Source organism: Phyllobates terribilis, unplaced genomic scaffold (assembly GCF_046119375.1).
Source record: "Phyllobates terribilis strain yellow unplaced genomic scaffold, ASM4611937v1 Scaffold_4__5_contigs__length_816908805, whole genome shotgun sequence".
Classification (NCBI taxonomy): domain Eukaryota; kingdom Metazoa; phylum Chordata; class Amphibia; order Anura; family Dendrobatidae; genus Phyllobates; species Phyllobates terribilis.
In genome coordinates, this window is record NW_027362764.1 from 754502660 (window position 1) to 754520930 (window position 18271).

The 18271-nt window shown below is 43.4% G+C and overlaps 1 long non-coding RNA gene across 1 annotated transcript in view; it reads left to right on the forward strand.

Moving 5' to 3' along the window:
• Positions 1 to 4029: 4029 nt before the first annotated feature.
• Positions 4030 to 18271, forward strand: part of LOC141266036 (uncharacterized) — a 165577-nt gene continuing 151335 nt past the window's right edge. Inside the window, exon 1 of the long non-coding RNA XR_012320187.1 lies at positions 4030 to 4412. This is a non-coding gene — a long non-coding RNA (uncharacterized lncRNA). The remainder of the gene's footprint in view (positions 4413 to 18271) is intronic.

The window sequence follows — 18271 nt, forward strand, 5'->3', positions numbered from 1 at the left end:
ATTTTTGTGTATTCATGTAGTAGGGCTTTGTGAATATGTAGCAGAGCTGTGTATGTGTGTAGCAGAGCTGTGTGTGTGTTGATGAAGCAGAGCTGTGTGTGAATTCAGTAGAACTGTGTGTGTAGCAGAGCTGTGTGTTTGTGTGTATGTAGGAGATGTAGCATCGGTGTCTCTGCCTCCTGCCGGGCAGAGACGCCGTTCCCCTCACCACCGCGGTCCTGGTCCGCCGTCTTCCTGCTCCCCTGCTGCTGTGGCGTGCACCGCGCGAAGCTTCCCGGGCACTGTGCTTAAGGCGCGCGCGCGCTCCCTCCCTCTTAAAGGGGTAGTGCGCGCCGTCCTAAAAAGTCCCCGGCCAATGGCCGGAGGAGTTCTCCTATATCAGGCACCTCCTCCAAAATTGAGGTGCCTGTGCAAGGTTGTTGTTCCGTGTGCTAACACTTGCTTCAGCCCTCAGGTCCCGCTGCCTGTCAGTCCTGCCCGCCAGTCTGTCTAACAGTCCAGCCCGCCAGTCTGTCTAATAGTTCTGCCCGCCAGTCTGCCAGTTACCTGCCGTGCCCGCCAGCCTGTCTGCCTGGAGCACCTGCCAGTTACCTGCCGTGCCAGCCAGCCTGCCTGCCTACCCGGAGCACCTGCTAGTTACCTGCCGTGCCCGCCAGCCTGCCAACCCGGAGCACCTGCCAAGTAACCTGTCGTGCCCGCCAGCCTGCCTGCCTACCCGGAGCACCTGCTAGTTACCTGCCGTGTCCGCCAGCCTGCCAACCCGGAGCACCTGCCAAGTAACCTGTCATGCCCGCTAGTTTGCCTACCCGGAGCGCCTGTCTGGCTATCAGCCGTACCTGCCTGCTTATCTAGCTGGACCACCCGTCAGCCTGCCTGCCATGCTTATCCACTGTACCGGTCAGCTCCTGTCATCTGAAACGTGGGAGTCGCCTGCTCTCACACAAGGTCAGTCCCAGAGTGGCACCTGGTTCACCTGCTCGGTCCCTCCCTGGTTCACGGAATCGACTAAGCCGCCGTGTGACCTGGGTCAGGCTGAGTAGGCACTTAGTCACACCCCTCTGGTCCCTCCTTGCACCGAAGCACAGAGGTTCCACCACTGGGACCCGTAACAGCAGAAATGTGAGTATGTGGCAGAGCTGTGTGTGTATACACAGCAGAGCTGAGTGTGCATGTACCGTGCATGCAGCAGTGTTGTGAATATGTGTGCACTGCAGAATGTGTAAAGCTATGTATATAATAAACATGCTGCAGAGAAATACTAACAATAGATCTATTACCTCTTATTCTACCCTTGTGCATGAATATTAGTAATATTGACCCCACCACTTTCTTTATACAGTCACGGATGTTTTAATTATGCTTCTCAGCATCCAAGTGAACACTAAGTTTTATATAATGTATATATCTGACCCCATACTGCAAGTTATACACAGTACTGGTATTGTGTAAAAGTTTTAGGCAGGTGTAGAAAAAATGCTGGAAAGTAGAAATGTTTTTAACAATAGAATAGTTTATTTTCAAAAAACAATAGACATCATGCAAAGTAAATGAGCAAAAAAGAAATCTATATTCAATCCTTCAATATTTGGTGACCACCCTTTGCCTTCATCAGTTCTTCTACATACTTTTACTTGCACATTTTTGAAGGAACTTGGCAAGAGGTTGTTTCAAACATCTTGGAGAACTGATCCCAGATCTGCTGTCTCTTCATGTGATCCCAGGCAGACTGGATGATGTGAGATCAGGGCTCTGTGGGGGCCGGATCATCACTTCCAGGACTCCTTGTTCTTAATGACATTGGTTGAATGTTTTGGGCCACTCAGATGCCTCCTTGATGGTACTGAATGATGGATAAGTCTGCATCTGCCTATCTTTCTCAGCAATAAGGACACCATTAATCCTGACTAAATCCCCAACTCCATTTTCTCAACTACAGCCCCAAACCTGCAGGACCCTCCACCAAGTTTGGTTAGTAATGTATGAGGAGATCCAGAAGAGGGCATGGTCTTTGATGCCAAGGGAAAAGATCTGTAGTAGAAAGGAGTGGTTGATTGTGTCAAAAACAGAGGACAGGTCTAGAAGGAGGAGTATAGAGAATTGTCTGTTAGCTTTGGCGGTAAGTAAGTTGTTAGTAATTTTTAATCTGAGTATTTTTGGTGGGGATGAAAGCCAGATTGTAGGTTGTCAAAGAGTGAGTTGGATGAAAGTTGGAAGGAAAGTTCAATGTGGATATGCTGTTCAAGGAGTTTGGAGGCGAACTGAAGCAGTAATATGGGATGATAGCTGGATGTAGAGGTTGGGTCGAGCGGTGGCTTCTTCAGGATAAATGTGATTGTGGCATGTTTGAATGCAAAGTGAAGGTACTGGAAGTATATGATAGGTTGAGGAGATGGGTTAGAGTTGGGATAAGCGCAATGGTGAGGTTGGAGAGGAGATGGGGTAAAGTGTACAAGTGGCAAGGTGCAAGTTGGAGAGAAGATGAGTAAGCTCTCCTTCAGTGATGGTGAGGAGGAAGGTTATGGGGGAAGGGCAGTGGTCTGTTATACATGTGGGTTGTGATGGTTGAGCAGTAAAGACTTGCCTGATTTGGTCAATCTTGTTTTTGAAATGTGTGGCAAAGTCTCCTGCAGAAATGATGGAGATTCGAGGGGAAAACGGTGGACAGAGGAAGAAATTAAAAGTGTTGAATATAAACATATGAAAGTTGTGAGGTATTCCTGTTTAACCGAGGCGAGGGCCGGCTTGAATGTGAAAGTTGCTTGTTTGTCTTCCTGTGAGTGCATTTTCTTCCTGTGCCGCTCCGCAACCCTGGAACTTGCCATAGCTTTTTAGTGAGGTTGTCTATTGATGCATGCCATGCATGAGAGGGGTGACTGAGTCAATAGCTGATGCGAGAGTGGCATTGTAGAGGCTGTGTTGTGGAGTGAAGATATGGTGGACAGCAGTAGAAGAGAGTCAGAGAATGTGTGAATGTGGAGGCATGAGAGGTTTCGGAGGGGGTGTGCTAGTTGTTGGACCTGTGAGGCAGGTGAAGAAGACAGGGATGAGTATGTGAGTAGATGGTGGTCAGATAGGGGTAGTGGGGAGGTTGTGAGGTTAGATAGGGAACAGAGGCAGGTGAAAATAAGGCCTAATGTATGTCTGTGTGTGTGGATGGTTGTGGAGGACCAAAGGATGAAGCGAGGATAGGAGTTTGGAAGCTGCTGACTGGCGGATGTCAGTGGGGATGTTGAAGTCACCCATGATGATGGTGGGAATGTCAGCAAAGAGAAAGTGTAAAAGCCAGGTGGAGAAGTGGTCCATAAAAGCAGTGGCCAGGCCCGGGGGATGGTCTATGATGGCCACTTTGAGGTTGAGCACACAGTGGATAGGACAGAAGAAGGGAGGATAAGGGAGGATAGATATGAGATTGGGTTGAAGGTGTAGTTGTTAGAAAGGAGAAGACCATCTAAGTGTGGGTGAAGTGAAGACCACCGTAACACAGCACAGCAAAGGAGGCTGTGTCAGAAGGGGGTCAGCCATGTTTTGGTGAGGCCAAGGAGGGATATGTTGCTAAACATAGAGAGGTAGTGAATGACATGGAGCTTATCGCAGATGGAATGGGTGTTCCACAGTGCTCCAGAGAGAGGGAGCGGTGGAGTGGGGGTCAAGTGAATGGGTTTTATATAGGAGAGATTGTGGTAATTTCTAGTAGGTGGGGAGTGATAGGAAGGAGAAATAATGGGGGTTATCACCTGTGGAGGTGCAAAATTGGGTGATATGTCCCCTGCAGTGAGGAGAAGCAAAGAGAGAGCAAAGTAATGGGAAAAAGAGAGTGCCCAGTTTGTTTAAATGCCTTAAAACATTCTCTCTCTCATTATTCTGGCATTTGGCAAATATTAAACATTATGGTAATCCTAATTGACCTAAAACGGGAAAGGTTTATTCTGATTTCATGTCAGATATTGAGAGAAAGCTGCAGATGTGCCGCATGTGAATCTGCCCTTACGATGTGCAGCTGCCTTCCCCACACCCCTTCCCTCCACTCCCACAGGATGAAGCTGCTGACTGCCCAGCACATGGTCTACGAGCCCTGCACAGAGGAAGCATGACCCATGCACCGTGCTGGGAAAGTTGAGGGGACTTGTCAGGGGACATGCATGTCTCGGATGCACCTCGGCAGGCTGCGGTCGGTGTGCGCCTGTGTCACTCTGGGCAGGGGGTGTGCGTGTTTGCCTGTCTGTATTCATGTGACGTCAGGCCCTGGCCGACAGCAGAGTGTTCAACTGAGCCGAGCGCGTGCTACAATGAGCACATGGAAGACGATCTTATTGCGGATTTATCATTTCTGCAACTTTATTTTCCAAAGGATTACGTGATCCCGGGACTAAAGAGGTAAAGGCTCTCCGATGGGTACGAGTCCGTCCGTTAAGGTAATTCCTTCGTCTCTCTAAAATGTTTCCTTTCCAGGTTGAGATGGCTTCCAGAAAACCCAATCCAATCCCCCCCGAATGACAAAAATAACGTTTTTGGACCACTACCCCAAAAACAATATTTTTTTCATTTTCGCATAAGTCTCCCCCCCCCAAAAAAAAAACAACTCGTTTTCCCATATCCCATAGCTGTGGCCTAGCACTGATACGTTATATTAAAAGGTAAAAGAAAACCCTATTCGGATATTTTTAACCCTTTGAATGCACCTTCATATCGACTATACTGTGGCTTGTACAGTGTGTCTATGATTTTATATATATATATATATATACACATATATATACACGTGCGTATATATGATATGTCATTGGATGTATGTTTATTGATTTTGAAAGTAAAAGTAACTATTATGATCGAGTCGATCGGCAATAAGGAATCATTTTATAACGGTGGTGTTTTTTTTTTTTTTTTAACTGGCTACAGCGTTAAATAGGATGGAGGCAGCGCCATTAATTTCGGAGCACATGGCATAGAGGGATTGCATGCATGCAAAGCACAGAGCCCTGGGATGTGGATCCACTGAAGGCTCTCACCGTGATGTTAGGGGGTCACGGGCTTCCATTAATGTTCGACATGTTATATGTAGTATGTGCTGTACATGTATGTAGGTATGAGAATATTGCAGCATATGTATATATATTGTGTGTATGTCTTTGTATATATGATTGTGTGTTTATATATTCTGTATATATTATGATATGTATTCTCATACACACACAATGTGTATATATATATATATATATATATATATATATATATATATATATATATATATATACCTTATAGGGTGCTACAGCGATTCAAGCCGGATAAGAACGGCCGCTACGTGGATAGTTTACAGGCCGTCATGGTGGCTGCACAACTCTATATTGGTATAAGTATTTATATATACTGTATACACTATGTGTGTGTATATGTACATGGCACATACGGGTCCTCAGCCGCTTTCAATTTTTCCTCCCTGCCTTCCATAACTTTTTTATTTTTCGGTCACTAGAGTTGTATCAGTATTACATATTCTGACATTTTATTCAGTCAGACGCTTACTCAAACAGCGATGCCAAATATGTTACAATTTTTTAGGTTATCTTTACATTTCAGGAAAAAGAGGGTGATATGAAATTTTGTATTTTTAAAAAAAAAAAAAAAAAAAATGTTTGGGGGTCTCCTTAGTACACTGCAATACTATAATAGTGCAGTGTATCGTAAATTGATCAAATTCCTAGCGCAGCCACAGGTGCACTAACGAGGCAGCCTTCAGATGGCCTCCTCACTGCCATGACAATGTTGTGGTGGGAAAGGCGATGGGCTTAATGAACGACACCTCCCCCGTTTACAACCCCTTAAATGCCACTGTCATGAATGACGGTTGCATCTAATGGGTTATTCTACTCCGGTCTGAGCAGTTAGACTCAAGGACTCGTGACTATGAAGCAGGTTCAGCTCCTGAGCCAGTGCACACATCCATCGTCCATGTACCATGGATGCCGCCCATAGAGTGATTGGGTCTACAACACTGTGGGCCCCATCACTCAGAGGTTCACCAGCTCTGTATATACATATATGTTTGTGTAGATATTTATGTACTCATTTATTAATTTGAAGAACCCTGGTCCTGTGGCCATTTTAATAGTCCATGGCTGCCGGGCAGGAGCTCCGAGAAGTAGCTCCTTCATGCCGGCATCTTGAATTCCTCCTCTGATTTGTAGGCCCCGGTGTGACGGCACCATTGCGCAGGCATGACGTTACGCACGGCCTACTAATCAGGCACGTGGCTGGGCTGGAAATACATAGCTTATTTCCCTTCCTCGTGGCCATGACGTAGGCCTCACTGTACTAATACGACATGAAGCGGTTAATGATGTCATGTGACGGTGCTCTAGCGAGCTCGTTATCATGCAAATATGTAAAACTGTTCATATTTTGAATATTTTTGTTGTATGAGGTGCCACAGTGGATAAATCGGGACTCTGGAGTATTTCAGGAGAGGAGAGCACTGAGCGTGGCCCATGTTGTCTGGAGGACATGGCCAGTGTCTCCTGGGTGGAGGGCCATGTTCCATGTGTAAAGAGGTCCCTCGCCATTTCTTGTTGTCACTGCATTGAAATATCTCACCCAGCATGACGTAAAAAACAGGGCACCCCGATCATATGACCAGTGCTGACTATATACCCCTATGGTTTTTGATCTCCATGACAACACACCCCACGGCTTTTTAGATAGCCTCCGAGCCATGTTTTCGTGCAGAGATGGATGACTCCCCACAACCTTAGCTTTACACGTCACCTTAGGCCCCCCAGCCTTGCTTCACTGGGCCCTAATGGCCGCCAAGATTTGCACCAATACTGGCTAGGGCTACCGGCCACAATTTTCCAGGTTCCTCCATCCCCTCCAAAGACTGAAGTGATGCGAGGAATGTATTTTTTGTCACATTGCTTTCAGTCTCCCTTTTTTTTAGCTTTGTATCCGTCGATGAAGGCACTGTGGGTATGTCGGTAGCAGGAGCAGGTACTGCGTCACCATGGAAACGACAAATTATCACACAATAGGCCTGAAAATTAACTGCATAAAAAATATATATATTTTTTTACAAGTAGAAATGACTCAAAAAAGGTATAAATCAGAAAAGCTCCTTAATACTTAACTCCTTAAGCTGTAGACAATTTTTTTTTCTTTTTTTTTTACTCCTTCCTGTCTTCATTTTGGGGTACATACAATGTTTTGATCACTTTTTATTGCATATTAGAGTGTGGTAACCGCCCCCCCCCCCACAAAAAAAAGCATCAATTTCTGAGTACTGTTAATGTTATGGGTTAATTACCGTAATTAGATTTTTTTTTTTTCGCTGTGCTAGATCGATTAGAGGATTAATTTGATATTTTGATGGTGATGGATTATTATTAATAATAATATTATGGCTTATTTTTTTTTTACAATTTTTAGTTTTGATTTTTTGTGATGGGGCAAGAAAAAAAAATGTTATGGTTGTCTCTTTTATTTAATATTTTTTAAAAACTTTATTTTAATTCTCACTTCTTTAGTCCTCATAAAGGACTTGAACCTGCGATTTCTTGTACTATATACTGCAATTCTTCAGTGCAAATCACAGTCTCCTATGAAGTTCCGCCTGTAACTGGGCTTTACACGAGCACCCAGGGGTCTTCAGAGGGCTTCTGGCTGAAATGATAACTTCTAAGCTCAGCACAATTGCCTAGAGATTTACAGCGTTACAGCGACATTTAAAGAGGTTGTCCACTACTTTTACATTGATAACCTCTCTTTAGGATAGGTCATTAATGTCTGATCGGCCGAAGTTCAATACCCGGAACCACCGCCAATTGGTTGTTATCAGTGCCGGCAGCAGCGGCCGCCGGCCAGAAGTGCTCACTTGGGGAGTTGCTCCGTCCTTTGATAGTAGCCACAGCTTGGTGCTGCACATCCGCCTCCTATTGATCTGACACCGATAACAGCTGATCGGTGGGGGTTCCGGGTGTCGGACCCCAGCTGATCAGACATTGATGACCTATCCGAAAGATAGGCCGTCAATGTAAAAGTATTGGACAACCTCTTTAAGTGGTTAAAAAGCAACGATCTGAGCTAGCTCCAATTGCTTCTATTTCCGACAGGTACTGACTGTATTACACATTTGCCGCCTGCCCTGTGTGGAGCAGACTCGGCTCCTGAGTACACTCCATTTTGATTTTTTATTTATTATGCGTTGCTTATATAGCGCCATCATATTCCGCAGCACTTTATAGACATCATCATGCACCCGCACCTGCTCTATGATGTATAAATTGAATTAGCGGCTACTGTTCGGCTTCAGTGGATGTCTGCTGATTGACTACAGCGGTTACATGACATAACAATGTCACCTGATCGCCAGGAAAGAATTGCAAGAGTGTTGCTAGCCCTGGAGGTGAATATAGAATTTTTTGTTTCTCTTTTATTTAACTCTCGCTCAGATGAAGCAATCTGAGCGAAACAATGTGCAATGTGCTCCTCAGTATATGGAACTTCGAATAAACCGTGATGCTACCCGCATTGGAGCAATGAGGTAGGTGCCGGACAGCCGTTGCAACATTCAACCTCCATTTGTGATTTATGGTTGCATACCTCCATAGCCCCTCAACTCATTCACTTGACTTCTCCTCAGGATGGTGGTGTTCAGTATTGAAAAGTATGTCCTCATGGTGCGAAGCCATTGGGACACCAAATTCGTTTAATCAACGTTAGAATGAATTTAGGACATGTCCTCCAAGAGTGTCATTCAGAAGATGGTATAGAAACTGGAAACGACAGGATCATTGATCCCCCTCCCATGGTGGAGGCCATTGGAAAATGTTCCAGGACACAATTGATATGCAACAACATCTGGAGCAGTCGTATAAGAATCCTCAGAGATGTCTAGCCCAGGAGACTGGGAACTTTTATTCCACTTGTCAAATAGCTGTAAAAAGGGCAAGATTGCAAGCGTATCATGTCACCGTCGTTCAGGAGCTCAAAGCGAGTGATATAGAAAAAAGGGTAAGATACAGGCAGTGGTTCCAGGCGTCTGTGAGGAACAACAAAGGAATATTGGACATCACATGGTTCATTTGGTGAGGTGTGGTTCCATTATGTTGGGTTTTGTTAAATCTCAAAACACTTGAGAAAATCCCTTTGCCGCTTACCAAAAACCACTCCTTGATCAAAAAGTTTATGCATGGTACACAATGTCTCGGTTGCACATCATAGGCCCTATTTCCTTTGACACCACCATGAACACTGATGTGTGCCTGCATATTTTTGAATAGTAGATGATCGTGCGTTAATGGAAGTTTACTTCCAACAGGATGGAACAACGTGTTGCACATTGGCAAGGAGCATGGCAGAAATTGAGAGTTTTTTTCGGCAACAGGGTAATTTCAAAGAGGCTTTGACCACCACGGTTGCTAGATCTGACACCACCAAACCTCTTACTTTGGGGTCTGACACCACCAGACCTCTTACTTTGGGGTATGCTTATAGGAAAGGTCTATCGGAACAATCCTCACACTGTGGAAGATTTGAAGGAAAACATCCACCATGACATTGCTATTCCTTCCCCGATATACTTGCTGATCCGATGAAGAACCTAGAGCTCCATATCAAAATGTGCCTGGCAGAGATCACTTCCAGTATTGCATGTAATGTAGCGTATTTTTTTGAGGGGGTTTCAGATTGTATGTATTGCATATTATTTGGGGGCCTCTTTCCAATGAATCTCCCTGTAGTTATCATTGCTTACCCTGGACAGGTCCACAATAAGATTTATTAAGTTTTATTGGGACTCTTCTTTGAAATAGACTCTAGTTGCTCCAAAGTCACCTACAAATACGGTTGTCTTCTGCTAGAATTTAGGTCCCTTTAATATGTCAGAGCCTGGGCCTATACGGAAAGGATTATCTGGTACTCCGGTTGGCCAGTCTGACTTTTTATGTAGGATTTGTTTTATTTTTTAGCTTCTCGCAGAGCGTCTGGCCCATTGAGGGAATCGTGAGTGGACGATTATCCTACATGACTTTGAAATACCCTTATTCAAACCATGTTGATAGAGGACGATGATGATGGTGAATATGAGCATATCTGCTGAGGTTCATCATACTGACAACTATGATGAGATAACCACACTCTGAAGTAACTTTTCAGAATAAGCTGTCCAGTGTGTACATGAGTTCTAACACAATCTCTGGCCATTATATGACTTGTATCCTACATTTTCTCCAGTCTTCCACTCTGCAGGCTCTAGCTTTTAATTTGCAATTGACTCTGAGCTAGTGGGTGGAGATGAGCAGCTATGATGTCTCCCATATACAGCCCACGCAGATATGAGGGATTCCTGCTCTTCACTCCTTAGTTAGCAAACAGAGAGAAGCAGCAGCAGCTGGAGGACACTGCACAGAAAGTATTGTGCTGTGTAGATGTGAATCCAGCTCTTGAGTGATCGTTAGAAAGCTAAGCATAAACTTTCTGTCTCTCATTCTGCTCATCATTAACCATCTCTCCTCCCCTTTTCTAAGAGTAAAATAAGAGCTGTAATCTGATCCCTCATTTTGCTGGTAGTCCTTCTTGGTCAAGATAAATTTTTTTTTTCGAGTGGACAGCCAGTTCAGAAGGTGCTGGAGAATAAGAGTTCACAAGTGAAGAAAGAAGAATAATTCTCTAAGATATATTCCAAACTTTCTTAGATTGGCTTGTACAATTGTTATAGGCAACATTTTTTTTTTAAAGTTAAGTTTACACTTAAGCCTTTCAAAGATTGAACATTTCAGCTTTCTAGAACACAAAGCTGATACTTCACCAATATAGTAAAGTTAAAGTTAATGTGATAATAGCTATGAGAACCTCGAAAAAAAAAAAAAAAACTTAACAAAACTGTACCTTTTGCTGTTTCTGTTAGTTTAAGCCCCAGTTGGTGCACTTTTGACATGTTTGGGCCACGTATAGACCACCTCATTTATATTAGTCCCCGGCTGTGCCATTTATGGACGACCTGATCATTGGCATTTGGTCTGAGTGACTCCAATGTAGCACAGGCTATTATCGCCATATTTTGATGGCATGGGGTATAATTTTTACAATCTTATACTGAACTTATATATATATTTCTATTGATGTGATTTTTTTTTACATTTTATTTATATATTCCTCCATTCCCCATTATTCCCTCATTATTTGAAGGGTGTAGCAGGAATAGGTTTCTGCACAATGTTGGGCTTTATGGCTTGATAGTCAGTCACCTTTCCATCTATATTTCTCCTTCAGTAGAGTTTGCTACCCTCTGCACCACTCCGAATGTCGTATTTTAAGTGTTATACATCCTTCTCAGTTTAGTCATATTTTTATTTGATTGTTTTCATGGTAGATTAGGCCAGACCTCTTACCTCTTGGTGGCCCTTGTTGTCTCCCGCATCTGCGGGTACTTGTTTATTCTTTGTATTGGTCTTCCCTTATGACTCGATTGTTGAGGGGTCTTTCTCATCTAGTTTGCACGTCTAGACGGAGCTGAGTACATTCATTCAGATTTTATATATTTTGTACCTTTTAACTTTTTTTTTAAAAAAAAAGTTATGTTTTACCCATACCATAGTCCGGTGATAATGAAAATGATTGGGTAGCAAGAACTTTCGAACTGCCTTTGGATCTTGGTGTCGGGTGTGAATGCATCCTCTACATCTTCTATGGCTTTTGATTTCTGAAAATAATGGATTGACGACTCTAGAGTCAGCCCAACAATGGCCCAGTTTGAGGATTTTGGAACCTACAGAAATGCTAGATCCACCACCAAAGCCGCGGATGACATCGCATACAAGGATTGGCACTCCATCAGGTTATTCTTCAATATTGCACCTTCTCTCCATTGACTTTCAGCACCGCTATTCTGCTATGGAGGATGGAGATCTTTGGGCCCTCCAGCTAAAGGGGCCCTTACAACCCCTATGATCTTAAAGTGTTCAATGTTCGCCCATATGTGGATTTTCAATACTAAAAGGGTTCATTGATTGAAATTAAACAAATAAATGAAGGTATCTGGACGGCGGGAAAAAAGGGGATAATTCAGTCCTGTTCTTAGTGACTTATATGTAAAGGATTTCCAATTCAGCCAGTATAGGATAATGTGACGTTGGGCCGGGATCCAGTTCAGAACGTATTGTTACTTTTCCAGATTGGATGCCAAAATATTTATTTTTACCTCTTTTCTCCAATATTGGAATAGAAGATGGGTTTACTGATGTTACGACCTTGGCTGAGTTATTACTTGGAAGCGGGGCTACCACACTTCATCATGGGGCTTCGATAGTCGATGAGTAATTGACAACTTTTCTTCCCAAAGTGCTCGGCTACATCTATAAAGATTCTAGATCTACGGTGACTACAATCTAGAGTTATTTCTGTTAGAGGAGAGTAATAATTAATAACGAAAGTTCTGGTAAGAATTAACTTGGACCTCCTGGACCGTTGGTATAAAAGATACATGTGGGCATACTACCGCCATTGATGTTTATTCCACCTTTTTAATAATTATAGGAAATATATTTATCTATATTTGTGCAATTAGTTTGCAAATTAGTTCTCCTTCAGAAGGAAGAAAAAATGTCTCTTGCGCCATCTATATGAGGTAGGTACCCTGAAGCATGTTTCAAGGGTCTTCTATGGATTGACTAGCTACCCCAATGGATGGCAAGGGCGACATTTTTGTTTCTTCCTTCTGTAGAAGAGCTAATTTGCGCACTTTTCTTTTCCCCGTGGCCTGTAAGACTCCATAACATCTTAACTCCATGTCTCTTCAAACAGTCCTCCATAAGAGTTTGTATCATAGAAGAAGTCATTATCCTGCAATATTATGTGTCTGAATTGACTATTGTCCCACAATTTATGGGGGCTTGGTTATGATAGTTGTTTTTACCTTTTTTATATCTATGGTGCTAATGAGATATATTGGTATTTTGTGTTCATAAAACCAGCAAATAATGATTTGCAATCAGTCTGAAGAACATTTCAATCTGTCTATGGTCATTTTTACATGAAGTGGAAACTTCATCTTGGCTTGATCAAGGTTTCCATGACTGTTTTTCTTGAAGGTCATTGTTTTTCCTTATTGGTCATCCCATTTTCATATTGCCTAGGTTGTGATTTCCATGGTTATAACATCTTGTAGCTACCAAAAATATTCTGATATGCAACTAGAATCTGCAAAATTGGCTAAAAAAATGTGTTGCCCAAGGTAAAAAAATGCCCAAAAGCAGGGACATGTGAGAAGTTGTTTAAACATTGTGACCCCCATCAATAATTAGAAGGACAGGGCTGCGAACCACATTGGGGTTTTTAAGCTTAACAAAGTTGATGGGACCCTTCTTTATGAGCCAGAATGAAGTGTAGTGCCTTCTCTGGTGGACTCAATCGTTCAAATATATTTCACGCATGGTCTTTTAGCCAAATGGCCTCCATAAATTCCGATTTTTGGTTGGATATAGCTTATTATTGCAGCATTGACTGTTTGTCTAAGGTCTAGGAAGTCAGACCCACATGGCCGATTTATTTTAAAAATGGTTTGTCTTTGATGAGAGACTCTCGTGGGATATCTCCGGGAATGTCTAAGATGTTCCTAGAAAAAAATGAAGACTTCCCAAATTCCTAGAAGAATAAGGAAGTCTCCCAGGTACCACATAAACATCCTGCAGGTCAGCGTTCCCTCATTGCTTTCTTTTGCCACGGCACATGGATACTGCACCGTCAGATTTGGCCGTTTTGTCTAGACAAAAATTTACGTGGTGCCAATAGGCAGCTCAAGATCACAAAAGAAGGGTATTTATGCAAATTAGGAAAGAAATCTATAAACCTATGGACTGTATAGTTGGGGGATGTAAAACGGTGTAAATTGCAATTCATGTCTATTGAGTCATGTCCAGAATAGAGCTTAGATGATCTCGGCTCAACGACCCTCACCCATGACAACTTCTGACGTGACGACCTCCACTGGACCAGAACTTTCTTTATAACCGATCTTGATTTTCTGGACAACTCAGAGGCTTCAAGTCTTTAAACTCAATGGTTTAGCAAATAGCATAAAAGAGACGCCTTGGTTCATAACTTAGAACAGCAATGGTTAAATATTTCCTGGTTGTTTTCGAGGAAAAAATTCTTGTACCAGGACCAACATTTTGCAGATGTTCAGCAGCTTTTTATGGAGATTGCAAGGTTGCATTTCGCAGAACTGTAAAGGGTTTGACCATAAGATACAAGACATACAGTCAAGTCTTATCTTCTGCTGATTGTACCAGGATGCCAATCACATCAGGTCTTGTCCGAAAGGTGGAGCACCAAAATGCGGTACCCATATTCGTCTGGAGAGCATTGCTCTACTTCTGTATGGCTCTGATTATATACGGAGGCACACGCTAATTTGTCTTTGAAAATTTTTCTTTCATATGAATCCAAGATAAAAATTGTGCCTCTCTTAAACTCGATATGATAGAGGTTCTCTCCCTAAGTATAATTTCTGTGAACCCCTTGTTGATTGTTGGAATGATGCTAAGAAAGCCTTTTCATCCCCTTTTGGTCCATTTGGCTTTTTTGGAAGTCACATGCTCAGCCATTGACTTTAATTGAAGCCAACTTGAGACGAAGTGGTGCAGCTCTTTCCTAAATGCGCTACTGTTGGGGCCCAAATGGTAAGTGGGTCACAACAGTAGAACTTCCTAGTGATATACCACCTACGTGTGTCTACATTGGTTAAGTGATGACATCCAACCACCTGATCCTCCTGTTCCCTGACATTTGATATTGGGGGAGAGTCAGGAACCCACCCTCCTATTACACATTATATGGAGGTAGAATTACACCAATATTACTATATTTTTGTATTCGTTACCGCTGGTGCATAATCTTGTGGGATGGTGGGGGTTGTATGCAAGCAGCACTGTCAATCATCAATATTGCATTTGGGTAATTTGCCAGGGTGATATCAGTTCATCATCATTAGCCGATCGTTTGACTTCCTCGGGTAAATATAGGTGGAAATGTTTGCTTTCCTTTATTGGTCAGTAAATATATTATCTAGAAGGGAAGTTGTCCTCTCCTTCCAAATCTAGTTTGGCCGCTCCTTATCAAAGAAGCCTGGTCTGTAGCCATTGTGTGGATATGGACATGAAAGCCTCAGATAATCCGACCACTCCCAACCGCCTATCACCCTGGACTAAGTGCTACCTGAAACAAATAAGTGCATATACTCAGTAATGACCCCAATGAACACTTGACTGGGCCCATAATGGGTCCTCGTATCTCCACTCATTGCTGATGTTATCTCTCCTCATTAGTACAGCTGTAAAATCCCCTGGACCAATGACCGAATGAACCCAGAGAAGGACCATGATCAGTCTTGCACTAGAATGAACCCTCTTGTGACAGATTTCTTCGCTACGGGTGATATCAGATGGGGCCCACCACACTTGTCCCTCAACAAAGGATGCCAGGGAAGATAAGGATCTGGCAGCTTGAATTAATTGGCCTGATCCAATGAAAGAGATGTTCTCATCTGGGACAAACATTTTTTGCCGATGCAGTACAAAAACTGTTGCAAAGTATTAACACTTCTGTCATCATTCTTGGTTTATTAATTAACAAAAACGCAAAGTGAATTAACAAAACAGAAAACTTAATCCCATCAATATTTGGTGCCCACCCGTCGCCTTCATCACTTCTTCTTGTCTCTTGCTCACAGTATTTGAAGGAACTCAGCAGGAGATTGTTCCAAACATCTTGGAGAACTGACCCCAGATCTTCTGTGGATGTCGCTTGTGCAAATCCTTCTGTCTCTTCATGCGTTCCCAGACAGACTGGATGATGTGAGATCAGGGCTCTGTGGGGTTGGATCATCACTTTTAGGACTCCTCATTCTTCTTTACACTGAAGATCGTTCTTAACCCGTTAGTGACCACTAATACGTCTTTTTTACTGACCTGAGATACAAAAGAATAGCATACCCGACGGATGAAAATGCCGCAGCGGACAGCCTGCTGCATCAGCCATGATCGATATATTGGCACCGACCATGGCCATTTAAACCCCTTAGATGCTGCTATCAATAATGACTGCAGCATCTCGATGGTTAACAAAGTGTTGAGACTCCCTCTTTAACCCCGTTGGCACCCTTGATTTTGTGGTCCTGATGGTTTGCCATGGCGATCTAAGACCCTGGGGTCTGCTGGCTATATTTTGCAACATTTTCAGCGGTAAAAAGTAAAATTTTTCATTCCGGTCATACAACTTTATGTTCATTCTGGAAAAGCACCTGAAGAGTTAATAAAGTACCTGACTGCAATTTTGAATATGTTGAGGGGCGCTGTTTTTAAAATGGTATCAAATACACAGCCAATCAGACGGTGTTGAATACGGCAGGGTTCCCAGCTGTGCAGAGTATTTCAGGAAAGCAGTGTGCATTGACCTGTTTATTGCAAAATTACGGCGTTCTTACCAGTTTATCCCCTTTTTCTATAAAACTACATGCGAGTCTCCTTCTTACTCAACCTACACATGTGTGGGTGCTCAGCTCGGCCAGCGGGGCCCCAGGCCCAGGGGCCTTGCACTTATCACAGCAGAGTGTTGTGTGGGTGCAGCAGGAATCTTCCATTCCCGGCCTGTGATTCTTGGCAGCCCCCCGCGCTCGCTCTGTGTTTTATGGGCTGCCTTACTGGAGGGAAATATTCTAAGCTTGCTGTTTTGTGCGGCGCTCTCCCCTCCAAGTATGTTCTATCCAAACATATGAAAGTAATGCAATATTGTTAGGGATTATATTAAGAATATTAATCAGCAATGCAAGAACAACATTGAGAACTGAACCAGAGCCATGAATATATAATGAGGATTTAAAGGGGAAGGCCGCTGAAGGGAGACATGGCGTCCCAGGGATTCCCAGAATTACAGGAGGTTTCCAGAATTAGCAAAAGATGGCATAAAACAAAAGAACCATTACTTACCCGATAAATCCTCCACCGGTCCTGTGCCGGTGCTCCAGGGCTCTCCACTGCTCTTTCCTTGCAATAATCACATACCGTTTACCCATGTGACTGCTGCAGCCAATCACTGGCTTCAGTAATCATGTGTCATACATCGCTGAGGTCACTGATTGGCTGTAGTGATCACACGCCATACCCCACGGAGGCCACTGATTGGCTGTAGTGATCACATGGCATATGCCACGGAGGCCACTGATTGTCTGTAGTGATCACATGCCATACACCACTGAGGTCACTGATTGGCTGTAATGATCACATGCAATACCCCACTGAGGCCACTGATTGGCTGTAGTGATCACACGCCATACGCCACTGAGGCCACTGATTGGCTGTAGTGATCACATGCCATACACCACTGATGTCACTGATTGGCTATAGTGATCACATGCAATACCCCATTGAGGCCACTGATTGGCTGTAGTGATCACATGGCCTACGCCACTGAGGCCACTGATTGTCTGTAGTGATCACATGGCCTACGCCACTGAGGCCACTGATTGTCTGTAGTGATTACATGGCATACGCCATTGCTGCAACTGATTGGCTGTAGTGATCACAAGGCATACGTCACTGAGGCCACTGATTGGCTGTAGTGATCACATGGCATACGCCACTGAGGCCACTGATTGTCTGTAGTGATCACATGGCATACGCCATTGCTGCAACTGATTGTCTGTAGTGATCACATGGCATACGCCATTGCTGCAACTGATTGGCTGTAGTGATCACAAGGCATACGTCACTGAGGCCACTGATTGGCTGTAGTGATCACATGGCATACACCACTGAGGCCACTGATTGGCTGCGCTTACCACCTGTCACTTGCTCATGTGATTTCAGCAGCCAGTGGTTCGTTGCAGCAATCATGTAGGTGGATGACACTTGATCGAGTCATGAGGCTCTAGACTGGCAGGGAATTTATCAGGCAAGTAATAGCTTTTTTGCAATATTATGCAGCTAACTCCATTTACCATTTAAAGGGACCCTGCTTTACTCGGTGCCATCGCTCATTTGTTCTGTCCCCTTTAAAGGGAAATTTTTTAGTTTTTTTTTTTTTTATAGCATTGCAAATTACCATATAGATTGTAAGCTCTTGTGAGCAGGGTCCTCACTCCTCCTGTAACTGTTGAAATGTGATTCTTTGTATTGTTTTTATTGTCTGTACATGTCCCTACTTTATTGTAAAGCGCTGCGGAATATGTTGGCGCTACATAAATAAAAAATTATTATTATATTATTATTGCCCCAGGACCTCCACCATT